The sequence below is a fragment of the Mus caroli genome, unplaced genomic scaffold (genome assembly GCF_978045245.1).
Source record: "Mus caroli unplaced genomic scaffold, Mus_caroli_1 scaffold_17, whole genome shotgun sequence".
Taxonomy (NCBI): domain Eukaryota; kingdom Metazoa; phylum Chordata; class Mammalia; order Rodentia; family Muridae; genus Mus; species Mus caroli.
Window position 1 is genome coordinate 53,841,494 of NW_028227272.1, and position 22,092 is coordinate 53,863,585.

Genomic DNA, 22,092 nt, shown 5'->3' on the forward strand with positions numbered 1-22,092 from the left:
GAGCTCCCATTTAGCAACCTAGCCCCCATGAGCTGTTGATTCTGCCTGCTTGTCTGGTTCAGACAACCACAAGAGATTGAGAAATACTGCTATGAAGAATTCAGAAACACACCCAGCCTATACATCCTCTGTCCCCCCTCTTCTTTTTGGGAAAGGAATTCTGTATGATTTAATGATCTTGATACATTTTGTTCCTTCTTAATATAATAAACTTGTTTGTAGGAGTGTCTAGAATCTTAAGATTCTGGATTAAAATGAAAAGTTTTAAAATTAAAAATTTTTTTTTGAAATTTAAGATCAAATAAAAACAAGACCTAAGTCAAAGGATTAAGAGAATGCTTCAAGAAATTATGCAGACACTAAAAGTACAGTTTTCAAATAAGCAGCAATATATTTAGTGAAAATAATGGGGTGAAAATGGAGCGAGAGAGAGCAGGACTATATGGATGAGGGGCGAAAGCAAATGCCACCCAGGCCTGACAACGTTAAGTTGGATCCTAGAACCCTTGTGATTCTACAACCCACATATGCATCATGCCACACCCTCCACACAGTGGACTTCCCTAATAACAACTAAAACTGATACTAATTTTTAAAAAGATTTATTTATTTATTTATTTATTTATTTATTTATTTATTTAATGTATATGGGTACACTGTAGCTATACTGATGGTTGTGAGCCATCATGTGGTTTCCGGGAATTTTGAATTCAGGACCTCTGTTCGCTCTGGTCGACCCCACTCGTTCTGGTCCCTGGCCTAAAGATTTCTTTATTATTATATCTAAGTACACAGTAGCTGTCTTCAGACAGCACGAGAAGAGGGCATCAGATCTCATTACCAATGATTATGAGCTACCATGTTGTTTGCTGGGATTTGAACTCAGGACCTTCAGAAGAGCAGTCAGTGCTCTTAACTGCTGAGTCATCTCTCCAGCCCAAAACTGATAGTAAAATGTTAAAAATGAGGGTAGGTCTGAATACCTCTTTATCACTTGTTACCTCTGTGGCTTTTGGTAGGTGACTTAACGTTTGCGTGTCTGAGTTTCCACCTTTGTAAAATAGGATCAATAACAGCACCCACTTCTAAACAATTACCCATGTTACTATCAAACAGCTTATGCAATCTTTTAGTGAAAACCAGAGGCCGCAAGCTGGAAGGAGAGTGGTGAAGGGTATATGGAGGGGCTTGGAGATGGCGAATGGAAAGGAGAAATGCTACAATTATAGAATAATCTCAAAATACAAAAGTTAAGTCAATAAAAGTTAAAATATAACATGAATATCTGTCTCTACCTGAATCCTGACTACAGAAAACCAAAAAGCATTCTACAGAATTATTTTTGGCAAGCCTAAATGTATATCTCCTAACTTTTCTTCTGCTACTGTCAGGGAGAGTTCCTGGGATATTCCATGGTAGTTAAATAAATTCCTCAAAAAATAGAGATCATGAATGCATGCTGCCATTTCCTTCTAACCCCAGATAGTATCTAAGTACTATAAGCCTCTAAATTGACAGGACGTGCTCACCTCTTCTCACAAACAAGATCATTTCATTACAAAACATCTCCGATGTCTCAAAGGCCATCTCATATTCAACACACCTCAAGCAGAACAAATCAGCTTTATCGATCTGCCTGAGGTGAGAGAGTTACTTGATTCATGACTCTGTTAGTTAACAACACTTCTTCCTATTCACCCACCTTCACAAATCAAAAAATATGAAAATTATCTTGGACTTTGACTACTTCCCTAAGAAATGAATTAGTTATTGAAAAGTATCACTTGGGATGATTAATGTCAACTCTCCACGGTCTCAAACTTAGGTGACTCTCCTTAGCCACTTCAATACCATCAGCCCGATAAATCTTGCCAATCCTCCAAGCAGAGATGGGTCCCCATCTCACTTTCACAAAGCCTTGGCCCTTTAATGACTTCTTTCTCTGATTAGTTGTGGAAGTTATGTTCTTCTCTTTAATCTGTATGACTACATCACTGTGCTGTGAAAGTCTCCCTACATAAGCAGACTCAAGGAACTTTCAGAAATAAAGAGCCTAAATCAGTGCTATTATCTTGAAGCCCCAGCATATTAGGAAATGTCAGATATATGTGCCCAAAGAGGAACATAAAGGGTATATTATAGTTGCAGTCAAGCTTTGGAGTTGATGAATATACTTAACATACAAGTAAGTGAGTAATAATTCACATGAAATTTTAAAACCCAAGCCTTCCTGAATGAATAAGTCTAGGTTATACAGTCTTCCTGACTTGCCCCCATGACAAGAGTAAGTGGGCCTTTGTATTCACCCGTGTTACTGGGCTGTCCTAAGGGATGTAATAAATAAGGAGCAACAGATTTTTAAATGGATATCAGATGATCACAGAGGGGAAAGAAATGAGTCCTTCCTAATTCAGTTATAGTGCCACTGTCCCTTTTTTCTAGAACGACTTGACAATTCAGATGTTGCTATTTTTAAAAAGACTAGGCAAAATAAAGATATGTCAATCATATTTGTCCGGCAAAAGGACCCAACACATACAGTCAGTCCCAGTGATTAAAATAACAATAATTTCACTTCACTTTCATGTTGGAGAGGAAAAATGCCTTTATCCTCACATACATCTCTTGGCTCTTTGTTATAAAAACCATCTATCTTCTGTTTCCTGGTGTAGAGATACCTGCCAATGTAACTTGTTTCTTGTAAAACCCTAGTTCAATAGCAGAGTCTGATGAGCTCTAAACCCCCCACAGCAAGCACCTTCTTCACGAAACACTGGGTCTCCTTCCTCACTCATAGCATTGAACTTAGCAAGCAGCCAGTGGTAATCAAAGGGGCAGAAAATAAAAAGAACCTTCCTCTTGATCTTCACTTCTATCTGCAAGTTCAATCCCTGACCTCCAGATATGGTTCATTCTAACGTTCAGATTCTTCTCCTATACAAAGAGACCTATCACTCATAGTAACATCAAATATTATTCATTTGGCTGAGAAGGAGGAAAATAAACAATCAAAATAACCAACCAACCAACCAACCAAATAAATAACAAAAAACCTCCACCTTACTTATATCCCATTAGGTCACTTTTATTGGCAACACACACACACACACACACACACACACACACACACACACACACCGTCACTCACATTTACTTAGCATCAAAAAGAGATATGTTTTTAAACTCTAGTACTGAAGAGACAATGCTCTATTGTAAAGCACATGTGTTACAGCCATGCAAACCACAGGCTTACCCTGTGAATAGAAAGAGAAGAAACTTAGCCAAGAGTAAGGGATTTAACAGTTTTCTTGGTAGAATCACAAACAGCTAATTTCAATATAAAAAAATATTTTTATAAGGCAGAAGATAAACTATAAGTTTTTCTTTAGCCATAACCAAAAAAGTATTTGTGTCTTAGTGATTCATATTTCAGGACACATTTGTAACTTCTAATTCACACACACACACACACACACACACACACACACACACACACTCAGCTACTTCTTGAAGTTCCCATTGCTATTGGCCTCATTCAAGAATGTGATGCAGGCATATGTAGCTTTGAAATTTCTAGATCATCCATCCTTCCATATCAGCACTTTACCTCCACAATGTAAACTGCTTTGAAGAATTTTTCATAAATTATCCTTACCTTAACCCTGTGCTCAAAGTCAAGTGCAACCCAACTGTCTTCTCTCCAGGACGTGCAATGAGTGGTTCCAGAGTCGAAAGGAAAAAGCAGCTGCCAAATGCCTCTATATCTAACGCTGCCTCCTCCTGTTGCTTTGACACTAAGCTTGTGTGCTTGTCATTCCAGCATGAAGTCAAGCAGTTGAGTTTCACATTGTGTCACAGAGCAGTTAAAGCCAAGAAACACACCCTTGTGTTTCTTGCTTCCCACCTACCAGGTTCCTAGCCTAAGCTGTGTGCTACCTGCTCTGTGGGTCACATGAGCTCTCTTTCAGAACATAAAAACGAGTTAGAAGACATTGAAAAAAATGATACTGGTGATATTTAATTGTGCACTGGAAGTTCCAAAGAGATAATGTGCATTTCCTGATGCCTCCAAAGTACCTAATGTTCCGTGCCTCAAGAAAGAGATTGCCACAGGTGTCAGGATTGAGTCATAGATGCACTGAAGCTATAGGAATAGAGAAACAAAAGCTACTGTAGGTCAGCACCTATGGCTCAAAGAATATGGAACACTAGCCTAACCACTGCCTGTGTTGCACAATAGCATCTTAGGTGCTCAGGATACCTACTAGGTAATAGACACAATTCATACTGATCCCAGAGAGATGAAAACAGCAACGCTGAAGAACTATGTATTTCATACTAACAGGTAGGTCACAGGTTGTTTGAGAATTATGATGCTGGCCCACTTAAAATTTGGACAAGACTCTATCCTAGAAGGGTATGTAGTCAAAGATGCCATTGTAAAGCAATGAAGTGAATGATGACCCAGGGCAAGGGCAGCATCCTGACAGAGAGTGACAGGAATGTAAATTAGTATGGACATCATAGAAAGCCATGTGGCTATATAATCCCATGCTACGTGTACATTCAAAGGAAGTGAAATAAAGTAAAGTATAAAAATAAGATAAAATAAAAATAAGTATGTCAAAGAAACATGTTCACTCATGTTGACTGCTGCTCTGTTCACAGTAGCTCAGACATGAAAGCAACCTAAGTAACCGGCAGCACATGAATGGATAAAAATGGGGCAGAAGAGACTGCTTGCTGCTCTCGCAGAGGACCACAGTTCAGGTCTCAAAAGCCACATCAGGCAGCTCATAACCACCTATCATTCCAGTTCCAGGGCATCTGACTCTCCTGGGCCTCTGTGAGCATTTGTATTTATCTAAACATACTGTAGTGCATACATATCCAAATAGAAAAATAAAATAACAAATGAAAAATGTGTATGTATCTATACACCTCGAATACTACTCAGCTAGGAAAAAAAATCATTTACAACAAGGTGAGTGAACACATAAGATTTCAGGATTCAAGAAGCAGGATAGACACAAAAAGAAAAACATCGTATGATTTCACTTATTTGTGGACTCTGCCGAAGATGACCCATAGCAGTTGCGAGCAGCATAGAATTTACTAAAGGCTTTATAGAAGGAAGAAAAGAGAGATGATTTGGGATAAAGACTTGTCTGTGGGTACAAGGTTACTTCAAGTTAAGAAAAATACCTTTTCATTATCTACTGGAAGGGGAAGAAGGGGCTGGAGAGAAGATTCAGCAAGTGAATGGCCTCATTGCCTAGGTTGATGACCTGAGTTTATTCCTGGTACCCACAAGGTGAATGAAAAGAACTGACTCCTGCAGGTTGTCCTTCAGCACTCACACATGCACCGTGTCACACCCCCACACAGACACCCACACACACAAAGAAACACAGTAAAATATTTGGAGAGTAACAGAGAATTACACAATAAGTTCCAACAGCTACCTAATCTGATCTTAGGATCAAATACCAATGTTTCTAAATACCGAATAAATAATTATGTTTAGATTACTCAACTGTGCCAATTCTTAGGAAAAATAAAGACAGTACACTCTTCTCTGCCTGGTGTAAATAGTGATAAAGTGAGTTAAAGATGCTTGTCGCATTGTAAGATGCTTAACCTTTAGAAAAGTTCAGTGGAAATGCAAACAGCTCTATCCAACACCTTAAATGTTCAGGTCTCGGTGTTCTGAATATAATTTCCATAGCTACCAAGTCTTACCCACACACACAACTTTTCCCCACTTCTGTTTTCAGACAAATTCAACGCGTAGTGGATAGCAAATGCATTGTTATGTACAGACATATCTGGTAAATCAACTTGCCTTAGCTTTTCAGCTCGGGCTTACAGTCTCAGCTATGTAGGAGGCTGAAGCAGGAAGAGTTGTCTGTCAATTCAAGAGCAGTCTGTGCAACTTAGCAGCAAGATCCTTTCTTAGAACAGAATATAAAACAAACAAACAAGGCAGGTAGGACCAGAGGGTATAGGTCAGTGGTAGAGCACATGCTTAGCATACATAAGGCTATAAATTCAACTTCAGCCCCACCCCACAAAAAACAACCAGCACTAATAATAAAATCCAAAGAGCCCAAATTGTGCTGGTTTGTTTTCTATTACTATAATAAACTGCAGGGCCCAAAGCCACTTGGGAAGGAATGTATTACTTAGCTTATATATCTCAGTAACAGGTGATTATTGACTCCTTGAGGCAGGGCAAAGGACTCAAGGAGAACAGAGGCAGGCATCAGGGAGAAATGTACTGCTTTGTTTTCTATGTCTTGCTCAGCCTGCTTTTTTATACAACTCAGGACCACCTGCCCACGGGTGGTACCTCTCACAGTGGGCTGGGCCCTACAACATCAATCATTAACTAAAAAACATAAAAAAATAAAAAAATTTAAAATTAAAAAAAAAATTGCCTCACAGACATACATACAAGCCAATCTGATGAGGTAATTCGTCAACTGAGATTTCCCCTTCCCGATATGTCTATGTTTGTGTCAAGTTGACAAAATAACTAGCCAGCACAAAAACAAAGAGAAAAGCCTTTCAAAGCTGAATTTGGCTATAGTGAATTAGCAACTAGCTTGCCAAACTTAGTGAGATCCTATCTCAAAATATAAACAAACACAGTCATAGAGTCCTTGTTTATCTGCAGTTGAGATCCTAGATTCCATACACAGCATAGTAACAAACTAAGGACATACAAAGAAACAAGCAAAACTAAGGAGATTTGTGATCTAGTAGAGACAAGGACAGAAGTTACTCTTGTCTTGGTTACTTGTGTCTCAGGATGTAACTCTCACTTCAGAGTTCAACCATGGCAAGCAAAGGCTGTGCTTCTCAGGACATTTTGCACCTAGTTAACATTCATAAACAGCCCATGGGCAGTGTACGGATCTATTTCTAGGTTGGAGTGAAAAAAGGAAGCTTGCTAGCAAGCACAAGCTTTGTTCTTCCCGAGCAGTTGTGTCATTGCTGTAGCTGTCACCTGTGGTGTTCAACTCCAGCATCTCCATTCTTCCAGTACAAACTTGCCCAGAGCCTCCCCTGATGACCTTCTTGCTCTGAAGGTCACACCTTCCTCCGACTGAACAAGGCCCTGCTGCTTTGTCGCTGCAGCACGTAGATTATCATTTGAACTACTGAGCTCTCAATCACTAATCTGGTGTTAATGTATTCCCCCCTTTAATTATGAACTATATGTGTCTCCTTTAAACAGTCCCAAAAATACAAATACCAAGAGAACAATCCACGGAAAAAAAAGGTGTGTGGGTTAGATGTCATTAAAAGGACATAAAAACTACTAAAAGAATGGACCGTATGATGCAGAGGAAAAACACTTGCAAAAAAATCCAACAAAGATTTTTTATCTCTAAAATTTTTAAAGGAATTTGGGATTCAACAAAAGACAAGAAACTGAACTAAAAACTGAGTAATATCTGACCATTCATTTTATCATAGAAAGTACAGATCACAAATAAACATGTTTAAAAATGGGGGGGGGGGCGCTCAATGGAGGTTTACAAATGAGAACAACATTGTTCTCATATGAACAATGTTCATAAGAATGCACTTATTTAAAATACGTCAATCCAAAACGCTAACAATGCAAAATAAAATTTGTGAAGCAACAAGAATCTCTCATCGCCAGGCAGCTGCTTCGGAAGGCAGAGTGGCAGCTTCTCCCTGTGTGATGCTCCCAGACATTGACTCAAATACATTGGGAACTTTTATCCACTTGGATACCTGCACATGAATGTCTGTTTTGTTCACAGCTGCCAACACTTGGGAACCACCTTTCATTTTTGCGTAAGAAATGCAGTATGAGCTGGCAATACCAGATCATTCGGTGATAAGAGGAACTAAGCCTTCCGGTGTCAGAGGATAGCTTTGGTTGCCAGTCCTTGGTATTTGACTCTTTGTGAGATAAAGTACAAGTTGCAGTTCCTCTGGACTTAAAGAATGCATGACACAAAGAAGAGACCTAAACAGAATAATGAGTATATTTCTATCATTGTCTCCTACTAGAAGGTCCTTCCCTCTGTCTCTACCACTTCCTCCATGAAGTCTTTTCCTTTGTAATTCCTCCCTCCCTTTCACATCTGGGACTTGTTCTGTGATTACAGGCGGAGAAGATGAAGGCAAGAGTATGGGGACCAGGGACTTTAGGGAGGGAGATGGCTTGTGTTTGGAACTTGTTCTGTCTCTCTGCCTCCTATCTCTCTGTGGGAATACTGGGACTATATATGCCTGCTACAACCCCCTTCTTTATGTGAGTTCGGGGGATTCAAACTTCTCATATTTGCCTGGCCAACACTTTATACATGGAGTCATCTTCCCAGCCAAGATCCTGCTTCTCGAAAACAACATCAACAACAAAAAAAGAAGGCCTGTGGGATGGTCCCGAATATTTCCGTTTTTTTTTTTTTTTTTTTCAGTGTGATGAGCATCTCTTTACTGAAGGGGTAGAAACGTACAAGGGAGTGAACACTGTAAACAAGCCTCCATGCTAGGTCAAAGAATAAATAACAACCATTGGACAGCCACTAAATATCACTTCTTCACATTTCTGAGTAGGAAATGAAAACAACACTGCTTAAGGAAAAGGCATCTAATAGACAATCATTGATTCTCAAACTGTAGAACTCGGGCAAATACAAAACGACGAGAGCATTCACAGCAACCATCGTATAACAAGTGTGAATCACTAAACAGATCCTCTCAGTGAGCAGCATTTTATCTTCAAGAGACAGTTCATTTTACCATTAGCAAAATACATCAAAAATATATTAAGGCACTAAAATAAATGCATAATACTACATTGTCAATGAACGGAAACACCATGAGGTGTGCTGAGTGAGTCGTGATGGAGTACGGTTACTTTAATACAATAAATGCATACTACTACATTGTCAATGAACGGAAACACCATGAGGTGTGCTGAGTGAGTCGGGATGGAGTACGGCTACTTTAGCTGTGATAGTGGTAGTGATCTAACTAGCAAATATGACGTGTGCAATCAGATGTGTATTTCAATGTCTGTCTCATCTGCAAGACAAGACAATGGACTATGACAATTCTGGAGCAATGACTTGGGTCAACTGTATTCTACTCCTGAGATGTTCACTTACTTTAAATTTTGCTTCCCTTGGCAATTTATTCTTTCAAAATCAACCTGCAATAAGGAGTCTATACGTTAGCAACTTTATAACTTTTGAATTTTCAAGTAAAAAGATTTATCAGATGATTATCTTTAAGGAAATCTTTGCAAACATTATTTACATTAACATTTTCACAGTTTTAAAAAAATGCAACTTATTGCTGATGACTGTTCTTCCTAGTGGAACATCTCCCTGGCATGTACTCTACATGGACACACAAGGACCCCCACTGTACCTTCTGGGTAATTAGAGACTGGAGGCCTTATTTGTAGATACACAAGAAACATTCTTGTAAGAGGTTCCTCATAAAAATATGGAGAACCATTTGTCAATTATAACTATGTAAATAGAGAGGTTTCAGGATAGGCCTATATGAAACATTTCCATACAGATTCCTGAACATATTAACAATCAAAAGTTTTTGCCTATATCTGAAAAATAAAACCATTCATTTTACTATCCCCTTTCTTGTTAATGAATTGTTTATATTGCTAAAAGGGGGCTCTGATAGTGCTATGTAAATGTTATCGACAAATATTTAATTTTTCTATTATATACATGCTGATTTCATAGGTAAAGGGCAAAATAAAAATGCTCTCTTTCATTCTCTATTACACAAAGCCCACCCAAAATAAAGAAGTCTGGCATGGAAGCCTGGAAGCCAGGGAAGAAAGCATCTTTAAAACAGGAGTGCAGAAGGAAGGGCTGAAAGAAAGGACATCTAGTTATGCACGCACACAGGCTCCCTCTTGTTATTCCTGAGTCTTACTGAAAACCTCATTCACACTTTCCAGCCCTGCCTCACGTGTGGATGGGAGGCAAGGCATAGCCTGAGGAAACTGGGCAAGAGGATAAAGCTCAACTGTGGAAACTACTTGAGTGGAGCCATTCTCTGTCCTTGGTGAAGCATATGGGGTGGACTCGGGCGAGTGTAGAATTCCTGCATTTACACCAAATACCTACGAGTCACTCAAGGTTCCAAGTGCAGCTGTCACCCATCTCAGACAGTGACGCACAATGCTTGTAACAGGGGCAGGAATAGACTTTGTTGTTTTGACTTAACAGACTCTCATTCTGTAGCCCAAGCTGGCCCTGACCTCACAGTAATCCTCCTGCCTCAGCCTCTCAAGTGCTTAAGATCACTGTGAATTTCCATGTTTGGCCAGGACTCCCAAATGACCCCTTGTCAAACTGTCTTTCCTAATCATATAGTTAAATGTTTCTTTTTCATTCCCACAAATGGAGTGTTGTCTTCTAGAGACTATAAGCTATGTGACACTGCATCACAGTGAATGTGAAACAGGTAAGAATCTTTTTGTGTTTGTTTTGAGACAGAGTTTCTCTGTATAGCCCTGGCTGTCCTGGAACTCACTCTGTAGACCAGGCTGGCCTCGAACTCAGAAATCCGCCTGCCTCTGCTGGGATTAAAGGTGTGTGTCACCACGCCCAGCTAGGTGAGAATCTTTATCTTCATTGTTAGACATTTTTGGAGAAAAGGAAATACAATGCCACCTTTCTCCATAAATCTTTCCATTCGTTGAAAATTATTAGTTTAATATGTATGATATTTTGTCTGCGTGTATCTCTACGTATAACTTGAGTGCAGTGACCACAGAGGCCAGAAGAGGGAGTTGGATATCTTGAAGCAGTAGTTTCATATGGCTGTGCACTGCCATGTGTGTGCTGGTAATTGAATCTAGATCTACAGCCAGGGCAGCCAGTGTTCTTTTTTTTTTTTTTTTTTTTTTTTCGAGACAGGGTTTCTCTGTGTAGCCCTGGCTGTCCTGGAACTCACTCTGTAGACCAGACTGGCCTCGAACTCACAAATCCACCTGCCTCTGCCTCCCAAATGCTGGGATTAAAGGCGCAGCCAGTGTTCTTAACAGCTGAGCCATCTATCTCTCTGGGTGGGAAGGTTGTTACTATCAGACAGGGTTTTGCTATGTCTCTTATGCTGACCAAACTCCTGGGCTCCTCTCCTCTCAGCTTGGTGTGAGCTAGAGCTACGGCATGCACCTGTGGGAAGTTTCAAAGTTATTTTTAAATGAGTAAAGATTTGAAAACTATAATTTTCTAGGGTTTTCTTTTCTAGACAGGGTTTCCTTGTGTAACCCTGGAAGTTAGTTAGCTCTGTAGGACAGGCTGTCCTTGAACTCAGAGATCCTCCTGCCTCTGCCTCCAAAGTGCTAGGATTAAATTAAAGGCCTGCTTTGCCACCACCACCACCCAGCTTTGAAGAATTTTTTTGTGTGTGCTTTTACATTACAAATTGAAAGGATTTTTTTTGTAGAGCTGGGATGGATTTAAACTAGTCTCATGGCAAATAATCCCTACCACTGAACTACATTCCCAGTCCATAAAACTACATGTAGAAGGTATAGAAAACTGTGTATATACATTCGTATTTATATTATACTAAGCTACACAATTTTATTCCTAGAATTCTACATCTTGGATACTATTGCCAAATGAGTATTTGAGTATCTTTTGCCATCACAGAGTAGAAACTGAAAAGCTCCGAGGATGAAGCACAGGCAATATAATAACTACATTGATGCTTTTAATATGGCATGGATAATATTTTAATGTATTGCTATTTAAAAACTGAGATAGCTAACATTTATATAAATATCTGCTGTTTGGAAATAATATTTGAATGCTGATGTTGATTTAGCTAATTGAATACTCTGCTAATTTAGACCACATTAAGATTAATGACACAGCTATTTAATATGTCATATTGGCTAACTAATATCTGAATAGCCTGTTGAGGAAAACGCACTGACCCTGGCTTAGAGCCATGTCACTCTCCTAGCTTGTGACGACTGAACCCCCTCATAAGGGATTAAGAAGCCCTCAAACCGCAAGTTTTGTCACATTGACTTCTGTCTCCCACTCTGCATGTCTACTTGCAACCATCATTTTTCTCAGTCTCTCAAAAATAAAAACTATCAAAGTTTTCGAAAAGGCTCGGCAGTTTTTTGGAGTCTCTGAATGATTACAGCATTCTTCAAATCTGCTTCTTCCAATGTGAGCATTTCATCCAGAAACCTGAGGAAAGGAAGGGCTGTTGCCAGAGCAAAGGGAGGGCTTCTCTGAGGTCCTTGGTATTTTTCAATGAAGTCTTTGATGTGGCTCACCCTATGAGAAACATTAAATCTTTGGACAGTTCTTTCCCCATTGGCTAACCAGATCTGGATCCTGGTAATGGGCTCCAAGTTGTTCAGTGAAACAGCAGACACAGGACTTGTATTGTCAACTTCAACACTCTTTGCTTTAGAAACGATTCTTGGTGTAGCACTTCCTAGTCTGTGGCCCTGTCCTGAGAAGGGCTGGAACACAGGCTTTGTAGACATACATACTTCATTTTTCTTATCTTCAACTTTAACATCCACCTCCTCTTTATCAAAAATTCCCCGTAATTCTGAAGGTAATTCCCCCTTTTTGATGGAGTTCAGAAACTGCTGACTTGCACCATCAGAGTAACTTCTAAAATCATCATTGACAGTGAATCCATTTTTCCACAATTTTATATTTACATCTACCTGTTTCTTCTGTTCAGTTGGGGACAAGCATTTGGCACCTGCCTTCCCTGCTTCCTCAAAAAGGCTGTCAACAAAATATTCACAGTCCTTTTGTTGATTATCATTGAGGGGTTGACTGTCAGGAGGTCCTGTTTCACAAACCCATTCTTCTTTTACACTGTCAAGATTATCTACTTCTTTCATTCTCTTTCTGCTACTCAGGGCGCGGCCCCACGGCCTAGTCCTCGGTGCCCGGGCTCGGGCAAGCGCCGGCGCCGCTGGGCTGAAACCCCTCAGCCCCGGAGCGCCGGGAAACCCTGTCGGGACCAGCGGCCTCGCCGCGCAGATCTCTATTTCCGTTTTTAAAACATTGTCATAGGAGCAGTGGTGGCACACTCCTTTAATCTCAGCACTCAGGAGGCAGAGGCAGGTGCATATCTGTAAATTCAAGGTAAGCATGGTTCACATAGCAAGGCTCCAGAACGGTCAGGACTACACAGAAAGACCCTGTCACAAACCAACCAACCAACCAACCAACCAACCAACCAACCAACCAACCAACCAACAAGTAACAAATAAAAAGCAGTCATTAATTTTAAATGAATAATTTTATTGGTCTAGCTGTCCAAATCTATGTCAGCTGGATTCCCAAAAGTTTGGCATCTGCCACACAGTCTTAAAAGCCTAACCTTTGATGGCAGTCTTCCAAATTCAAGGTTATATTTTCTCTGGTGTAAGATATCTGCAGTCAGTCATATTCTAATTTGTCTAGATTATAGACAAAGTCCCAAAAGTCAACAATTTGTAATTTTAAGTGATTTTATTTGCATTATTTTGGTATAAATATTTTACGAGTTATTAAGTTACCCTCTTAGTGTGGCATTTAAAAATTAAATTTTTGAAAAGAGAGAGAGATAAAAAAGAAGACATGGACATAAATGCATATAATTAATTGAAAGCAGCCAGTGTGAAGAACTATAGATTCTGTTAGTCTACCAATAGAATTATTTGGGAAAGGTAAGCCTATGAGTGTAGTAAAAAGAGGCCAGTGGTTGCCATGACATCAGAAGAAAATAGGTATAAATAAATAGATGTACATTTTACATTTGCTAAATATCATTATGAAATACTGTAATTGTGGATACATAACATTACACATCTGTCAAAGGTTAAAGAACTTAAAAACAAAAACTGCACAAATACTACTGGAAGATCCAGCAATTCCTCTCCTGGGCATATACCCAGAAGATGTTCCAACCTGTAATAAGGACACATACTCCACTATGTTCATAGCAGCCTTATTTATAATAGCCAGAAGCTGGAAAGAAACCAGATGTCCCTCAACAGAGGAATGGATACAGAAAATGTGGTACATTTACACAATGGAGTACTACTTGGGCAAATGGATGGATCTGGAGGATATCATCCTGAGTGAGGTAACCAAATCACAAAAGAACACACGTGGTATACACTCAGTGATAAGTGGATATTAGCCCAGAAACTTAGAATACCCAAGATATAAGACACAATTTGTGAAACACATGAAACGCAAGAAGAACGAAGACCAAAGTGTAGATCCTTTGCCCCTTCTTAGAATTGGGAACAAAACACCCATGGAAGGAGTTACAGAGAAAAAATTTGGAGCTAAGATGAAAGGATGGACCATCCAGAGACTACCCCACCCGGGGATCCATCCCATAATCAGCCACCAAACCCAGACACTATTGCATATGCCAGCAAGGTTTTGCTGAAAGAACCCTGATATAGCCGTCTCGAGTGAGGCTAGGCTAGTGCCTGGAAAAGACAGAAGTGGATGCTCACAGTCATCTATAGGATGGAACACAGGGCCCCCAATGGAGGAGTTAGAGAAAGTACCGAAGGAGCTGAAGGGATGTGCTACCCTATAGGTGGAACAACAATATGAACTAACCAGTACCTCCAGAGCACATGTCTCTAGCTGCATATGTAGCAGAAGATGGCCTAGTCGGCCATCATTGGGAAGAGAGGCCCCTTGGTCTTTCAAACTTTATATGCCCCAGTACAGGGGAACACCAGGGCCAAGAAGTGGGAGTGGGTGGATAGGGGAGCAGGGTTGGGGGGCGGGGTATAGGGAACTTTCGGGATAGCATTTGAAATGTAAATGAAGAAAATATCTAATAAAAAAAGAGAGGAAAAAATTAAAATTAAATTTAAGAAAATCTACAAAGGTCATTTAGAGTCAGGTAGTAGAAGATAGAACACATTGAACAGCATGGTAGGAACTATAAGGTAGATAATTAAGTTAAGAAGGATCCTTAAATCACCTCATAATTAAAAAGCCTAGTTTCTATTGAAAACATCTAAGAAGAGGGTTTCCCCTCAAGGGCTTCTGTAACATATTCTAGAGACAACATAAATCTCACTTTCAGTTAACCTTGCCTTAGAGCAGCTCTGAATCCCTTGCAGGTCCCAGTAAAGTTATGGAATCTTCATATGCCTTGGAAATGTTACCCTGGAGGTGTGGCTTCCCAAGTATAATTATGCTACTCTACTCACTGTGAACACAGAAAAGAAAGCAACCATTTCTGGTTTATGGCAGAGTCACAGACATCTAGTAACCCCAAAACTAATTTACTTTTAAATAAATAAATAAATAAATAAATAAATAAATGCCATGAACTACCACTGACCACACACAAATCATCAGTGGGGTGAGAATTTTGTTTGTAGAGCAGCACTGCTGATGGAGGAATCGAAACTTCAGAGAACTGTAGATACCCTACAGGAGCTTTCCGATGTCTTTGACACATCTAAAGAGAGCATCTTGAAATCTTTTCCCCATAGGCGTGCCATTCATGAGGACTCTTTACCCGCCTGCATGGCATCCTCTGTTCTCACATCATCTCTGTTCAGCCTTCCGCACCTAATTCTCAGAGTGACAGCCTAAGAAACAAAGCCCATACAAGCATGCTTTCATCCTCCAGAGGCTTTTTATTGGAAGCCCATTTATGGCTGCCATCCTCCAGGGATGGGTTTTGACACATTCCTGAGTTTCCTGGGAGAAAAAAAAAATTTTTTTTTCATTTTCTTTGGGAAAGTGCCTCTGAGGTTCTTTGAGGGGTGGCTGTAGGGAAACTGGGGCTTTTGTCTATCTGCATACCCACTTACATCCTCCTTCCTTTGTCCACCTAGCCAAGCTGTCAAAAATATTCACTACAAAACTTTATTCTGCCCATACTAGTTCTCGTCATGACATGAGACAGACAAGCCACATCCTTATAGAGTAAGAGTCATAAAATACTAGTACTTACAGTGAAGTCCTTACTTTAACAGGGCCTGCCCCACATGGAGTGTTGTCAGAGGAGTAGTCTCTTGTGTCCCTCCCTAGCCCTAACATTCATTGTCCTCATTTGAACCAGATCCCTGGGTGACTCTCATGTACACTAAAGATTGCAAAACATTAGTATAGGACAGAATTTCTCAGCAGCAACATTCTTGATTTTTTCAGACTGGCTCATTCTTTGTTGTGGCAGAGGGGTGCTCTCCTTCCTAATGAATTATTATATGTTGAGAGAGATTCCTGGTCTGTACATACTAGATGTGACCAGCATACTTCCTAAGTTGGGACAGCCAAAAGATACCTTCACGTATTGATAATGTCTCCTGGAGAGAAAAATCATGCTTTATTTCCCAACTAAGAAAGTCTGGTCTACAATGGAATAGAATTGAAGACCCAGAAATGAACCCACACACCTATGGTCACTTGATCTTCGACAAGGGAGCTAAAAACATCCAGTGGAAGAAAGACAGCATTTTCAACAAATGGTGCTGGCACAACTGGTTGTTAACATGTAGAAGAATGCGAATCGATCCATTCCTATCTCCTTGTACTAAGGTCAAGTCTAAGTGGATCAAGGAACTACACATAAAACCAGAGACACTGAAACTTATAGAGGAGAAAGTGGGGAAAAGCCTTGAAGATATGGGCACAGGGGGAAAATTCCTGAATAGAACAGTAATGGCTTGTGCTGTAAGATCGAGAATTGACAAGTGGGACCTCATGAAACTGCAAAGCTTCTGCAAGGCTAAAGACACCATCAATAAGACAAAAAAACCACCAACAGATTGGGAAAGGATCTTCACCTATCCTAAATCAGATAAGGGACTAATATCCAATATATATAAAGAACTCAAGAAGGTGGACTCCAGAAAGTCAAATAACCCCATTAAAAAATGGGGCTCAGAACTGAACAAAGAATTCTCACCTGAGGAATACCGAATGGCAGAGAAGCACCTGAAAAAATGTTCAACATCCTTAATCATCAGGGAAATGCAAATCAAAACAACCCTGAGATTCCACCTCACACCAGTCAGAATGGCTAAGATCAAAAATTCAGGTGACAGCAGATGCTGGCGATGATGTGGAGAAAGAGGAACACTCCTCCATTGTTGGTGGGATTGCAAGCTTGTACAACCACTCTGGAAATCAGTCTGGCGGTTCCTCAGAAAATTGGACATAGTACTACCGGAGGATCCAGCAATACCTCTCCTGGGCATATATCCAGAAGATGTCCCAACCGGTAAAAAGGACACATGCTCCACTATGTTCATAGCAGCCCTATTTATAATAGCCAGAAGCTGGAAAGAACCCAGATGTCCCTCAACAGAGGAATGGATACAGAAATTATGGTACATTTACACAATGGAGTACTACTCAGCTATTAAAAAGAATGAATTTATGAAATTCCTAGCCAAATGGATGGACCTGGAGGGCATCATCTTGAGTGAAGTAACACAATCACAAAAGAACTCACACAATATGTATTCATTGATAAGTGGATATTAGCCCAAAACTTAGGATACCCAAGATATAAGATACAATTTGCTAAACGCATGAAACTCAAGAAGAATGAAGACCAAAGTGTGGACACTGTGCACCTTCTTAGAATTGGGAACAAAACACCCAGGGAAGGAGCTACAGAGACAAAGTTCGTAGCTGTGATGAAAGGATGGACCATTTAGAGACTGCTGTATCCAGGGATCCGTCCCATAAGCAGCTTCTAAACGCTGACACCATTGCATACACTAGCAAGATCTTGCTGAAAGGACCCAAATATAGCTGTCTCTTGTGAGACGATGCCGGGGCCTAGCAAACACAGGAGTGGATGTTCACAGTCAGCTATTGGATGTATCACAGGGCTCCCAATGGAGAAGCTAGAGAAAGTACCCAAGGAGCTAAAGGGATCTGCAACCCTATTGTTGGAACAACATGATGTACTAACCGGAACCCTGGAGCTCTTGTCTCTAGCTGCATATGTATCGAAAGATGGCCTAGTCGGCCATCAATGGAAAGAGAGGCCCATTGGACTTGCAAACTTTATATGCCCCAATATAGGGGAATGCCAGGGCCAAAAGAATGGGAATGGGTGGGTAGGGAAGTGGGGGGCGCTATGGGGGACTTTTGGGATAGTATTGGAAATGTAATTGAGGAAATTATGTAATAAAAATATAAAAAAAAAATAATAATAATAACTTAAAAAAAAAAAAAAAAAAAGAAAGTCTGGTCTAAACATGATGTACTAACCAGAACCCCGGAGCTCTTGTCTCTAGCTGCATATGTATCGAAAGATGGCCTAGTCGGCCATCACTGGAAAGAGAGGCCCATTGGACTTGCAAACTTTATATGCCCCAATATAGGGGAATGCCAGGGCCAAAAGAATGGGAATGGGTGGGTAGGGAAGTGGGGGGCGCTATGGGGGACTTTTGGGATAGCATTGGAAATGTAATTGAGGAAAATATGTAATAAAAATATTAAAAATTAAAAAAAAAGAAAGTCTGGTCTAACTCCTCCATTGCTGGTGGGATTGCAAGCTTGTACAACCACTCTGGAAATCAGTCTGCTGGTTCCTCAGAAAATTGGACATAGTACTACCAGAAGATCCAGCAATACCTCTCCTGGGCATATATCCAGAAGATGTTCCAACCGGTAAGAAGGACACATGCTCCACTATGTTCATAGCAGCCCTATTTATAATAGCCAGAAGCTGGAAAGAACCCAGATGTCCCTCAACAGAGGAATGGATACAGAAAATGTGGTACATTTACACAATGGAGTACTACTCAGCTATTAAAAACAATTAATTCATGAAATTCTTGGGCAAATGGATGGATCTGGAGGATATCATCCTGAGTGAGGTAACCAAATCACAAAAGAACACACATGGTATGCACTCAGTGATAAGTGGATGTTAGCCCAGAAACATGGAATACCCAAGATACAATCTTCAAAACACAAGAAAATCAAGAAGAAGACCAACGTGTGGATACTTCATTCCTCCTTAGAATAGGGAACAAAATATCCATGAAAGGAGTTACAGAGACAAAGATTGGAGCTAAGATGAAAGGATGGACCACCCAGAGACTACCCTACCTGGGGATCCATCCCATAATCAGCCACCAAACCCAGACACTATTGCTTATGACAGCAAGATTTTGCTGAAGGGACCCTGGTATAGCTGTCTCGTATGAGGCTATGCCAGTGCCTGGCAAACACAGAAGTGGATGCTCACAGTCAGCTGTAACACCCCCCCCCCCCCGCCTGAAACCTGGCTGAACAGGTTAGCAAGGAAGAGAGCATCAGGGGTGGAGTCTGCCACCCTATCATTCTGCCACTCCCACTGCTACTGCCTGCAGCCTAGCTGTTCCTGAGCTATCACGTGGTCACCTGTAACCGGACTCCATGGATGATTTGGCTAGAATGGGCCCCTTCCCCTTCCTCATAAACCGGTGTCTGGGAATAGTAAAATTAAACCTTGATCAGACCATTGTCTCGGTTTCATCTTTCTTGTGCCGCCTAGTTCCCTCTTCTCTTCCAGATTCCAGATTCCTACCAGACTAGAACCCAGACATGTGGGCTGCCTGCCAGCCGCAACAGTCAGCTATTGGATGGAACATAGGGCCCCCAATGGAGGAGCTAGAGAAAGTACCCAAGGAGCTGAAGGGGTTTGCAACCCTATAGGTGGAACAACAATATGAACTAACCAGTACCCCCCAGAGCTCGTGTCTCTAGCTGCATATGTAGCAGAAGATGGCCTAGTTGGCTATCACTGGGAAGAGAGGCCCCTTGGTTTTGCAAACTTTATATGCCCCAGTACAGGGGAACACCAGGGCCAAGAAGTGGGAGTGAGTGGGTAGGGGAGCAGGGTGGGAGTGTGGGGGGGAGGGTATAGGGGACTTTTGGGATAACATTTGAAATGTAAATAAAGAAAATATCAATAAAAATTGAGAAAAAAAAAAGGTCTGGTCTAGAAGATTCTTGCTCAAATCCTCTTAACATTAAAGTATTTTCTCAGGGGGAAAAAAGCCAAAAAATTGGAAGTTCAACCAAGGATGGGTGCACCTATTATCAGAAAGCACTAAACAAACTAACACATTTGGAAGAATGTTCAATTCCAGTGAAAAATATTTCACCCAGAAATCTTTGTGGCTTAATGTTATAACTTAGAATAAGGGTGAGCTATTGGAACTAAATATAACATACATCATATCAGTGCCTCATGAATGGCTATCATCTCTGGCAATTATATTTGCATTAGCTACCATCATATAAAGGTTCCTTAAAGCAATGTGCTATTGGGCATCCTGATGTAGGTCTAACCTCAAGCACCAAAAGCCAGGCATGGAGTTGGGGGGCTTCATGTTCAAATCCAGTGAAAGAAAATTAATAGACCTGAGAAGCAAAGTCTGAAGCCCGTGGGTGTTATGGGCAATGTTCAGTTCTGGCTGGCACAGAGGTAGCTTGGGGATTCGAGTAAATAGTGGATCTCTGAGTCTCTGCACCAGGAAACTTGTTTCATTTCTATTTTCCCACAAGCACTTTTAAAATTATACCCATGCTAGGGTGTAGTCACTTATGATTTTGACAAATGTCTATGATAAGGTACCAGAGAAGATCATTCTCACTAGGGCTAACATAATTCAGGCAGCAAAACAGCACAAGCTGAGCTTAAGGAACTGGGACTTTGGCTCTCCTTTGAAGGTATGACCTGAACTCAGCTGTGTGGAAGGATGGAGCCTGTGGTGGGGGTTATACTTACAAACGGGAAGAGGTCAGCCATCCAGACCTGGCCCCTGGCGCTATAATTCATACATCTTTCTCCAAAGTGCCAGCTGAGTTTACAGATGTTTGATACTTTATCTCAACAACCCAGAGCTAATCCTAATAGAAGACAAGGAACCCAAAGCGCCTGGATGCTTTCTACTAAAATAGTATAGCTTTCTATAGCTGGTTTAACCGATTACAGCTCATGTTTACTGTCTTGCCCTTCTGAGAGTCAGAAGACTGGATGGGCCTCAAAGGCAGAGTTACAGGACTGGCTGGGCCGGGCGAGACTCCCTCTGAAGGCCCTAGGGGAGAATCACTTTCCTTGCCTTTTCATTTCTTCCTGAATGCCTGCACTGCTAGCCTGCAGAATAGCATCTTCAAACCTCCGCACTGCCCCCACCCCCCATCCCTCAATCCTGACCTCTATTCTTCACAGATCTCATCCTCTTGCTTCTGTCTTATGAGGATCTTGTGATCACATCAGACCTGCTGGGTATCAGGTGATCTCTCTAAGCTTTAATTACACCTACAAATATCCTGCCTCCCAAGCAGAGTAACCTATGCCTGGTTTCCAGAAATTAGGATGCCTCGTCTTTTGAAGGCCATCGTTCATCTTACTCTAATGCCTTTAAGACCTGTCACAAGGATATGTGACATTCGTTAAAACAAGCTACTTCAAAACTGACACAAGCTAGAGGAGACAAGAAGAGAAATAGAAGTTTCTACAGGATTACCAGGTTTCAAATTATTTGAGGAGGGAACAGAAGATTGTCATCCAGTCCTCAACACAGGCTGCCCGTTAGGGACCCTTGAAAACTTCATTAAAAGCTACAATGATACATAACTATAGTTCATACAAAATACTCAAGATTGAAGCAAAGTTACAAGGTCAGGGTCCCAATCTCCACAAATTCTTTTCAGTTAGGCTGGGTAGGCTCAGGATCCACCTTTTCAAGGCTTTCCAAAGGGGACTGGCTGAAGTCCAAATTCTGGAATCAAGACCATTCACTTAGAAAAGGGAATTCCAGCATTTCCATATGGCTTGGTGAATATTATTTAACTTTGCCTTGTTTCCTCCTAAGTGATGATATGAGCCAAATGACTTCATAAATCCAAAGAAAAAGACAGAAGGAAGTAAAGTTCTTAGCTCACAGCAGGTGATGCAGGATCCACCTTTTCAAGGCTTTCCAAAGGGGACTGGCTGAAGTCCAAATTCTGGAATCAAGACCATTCACTTAGAAAAGGGAATTCCAACATTTCCATATGGCTTGGTGAACAAATCTCTCCAGAGAGACATCTA

The 22,092-nt window shown here is 40.8% G+C and overlaps 1 protein-coding gene and 1 pseudogene across 1 annotated transcript in view; both read right to left on the reverse strand.

The window, feature by feature from the left end:
* Tmem45a (transmembrane protein 45A) overlaps positions 1–22,092 on the reverse strand; it is an 88,861-nt gene that overhangs the window by 19,478 nt on the left and 47,291 nt on the right. The window lies entirely within an intron of this gene.
* Positions 11,653–13,053, reverse strand: LOC147000659 (UBX domain-containing protein 2A pseudogene; annotated as a pseudogene).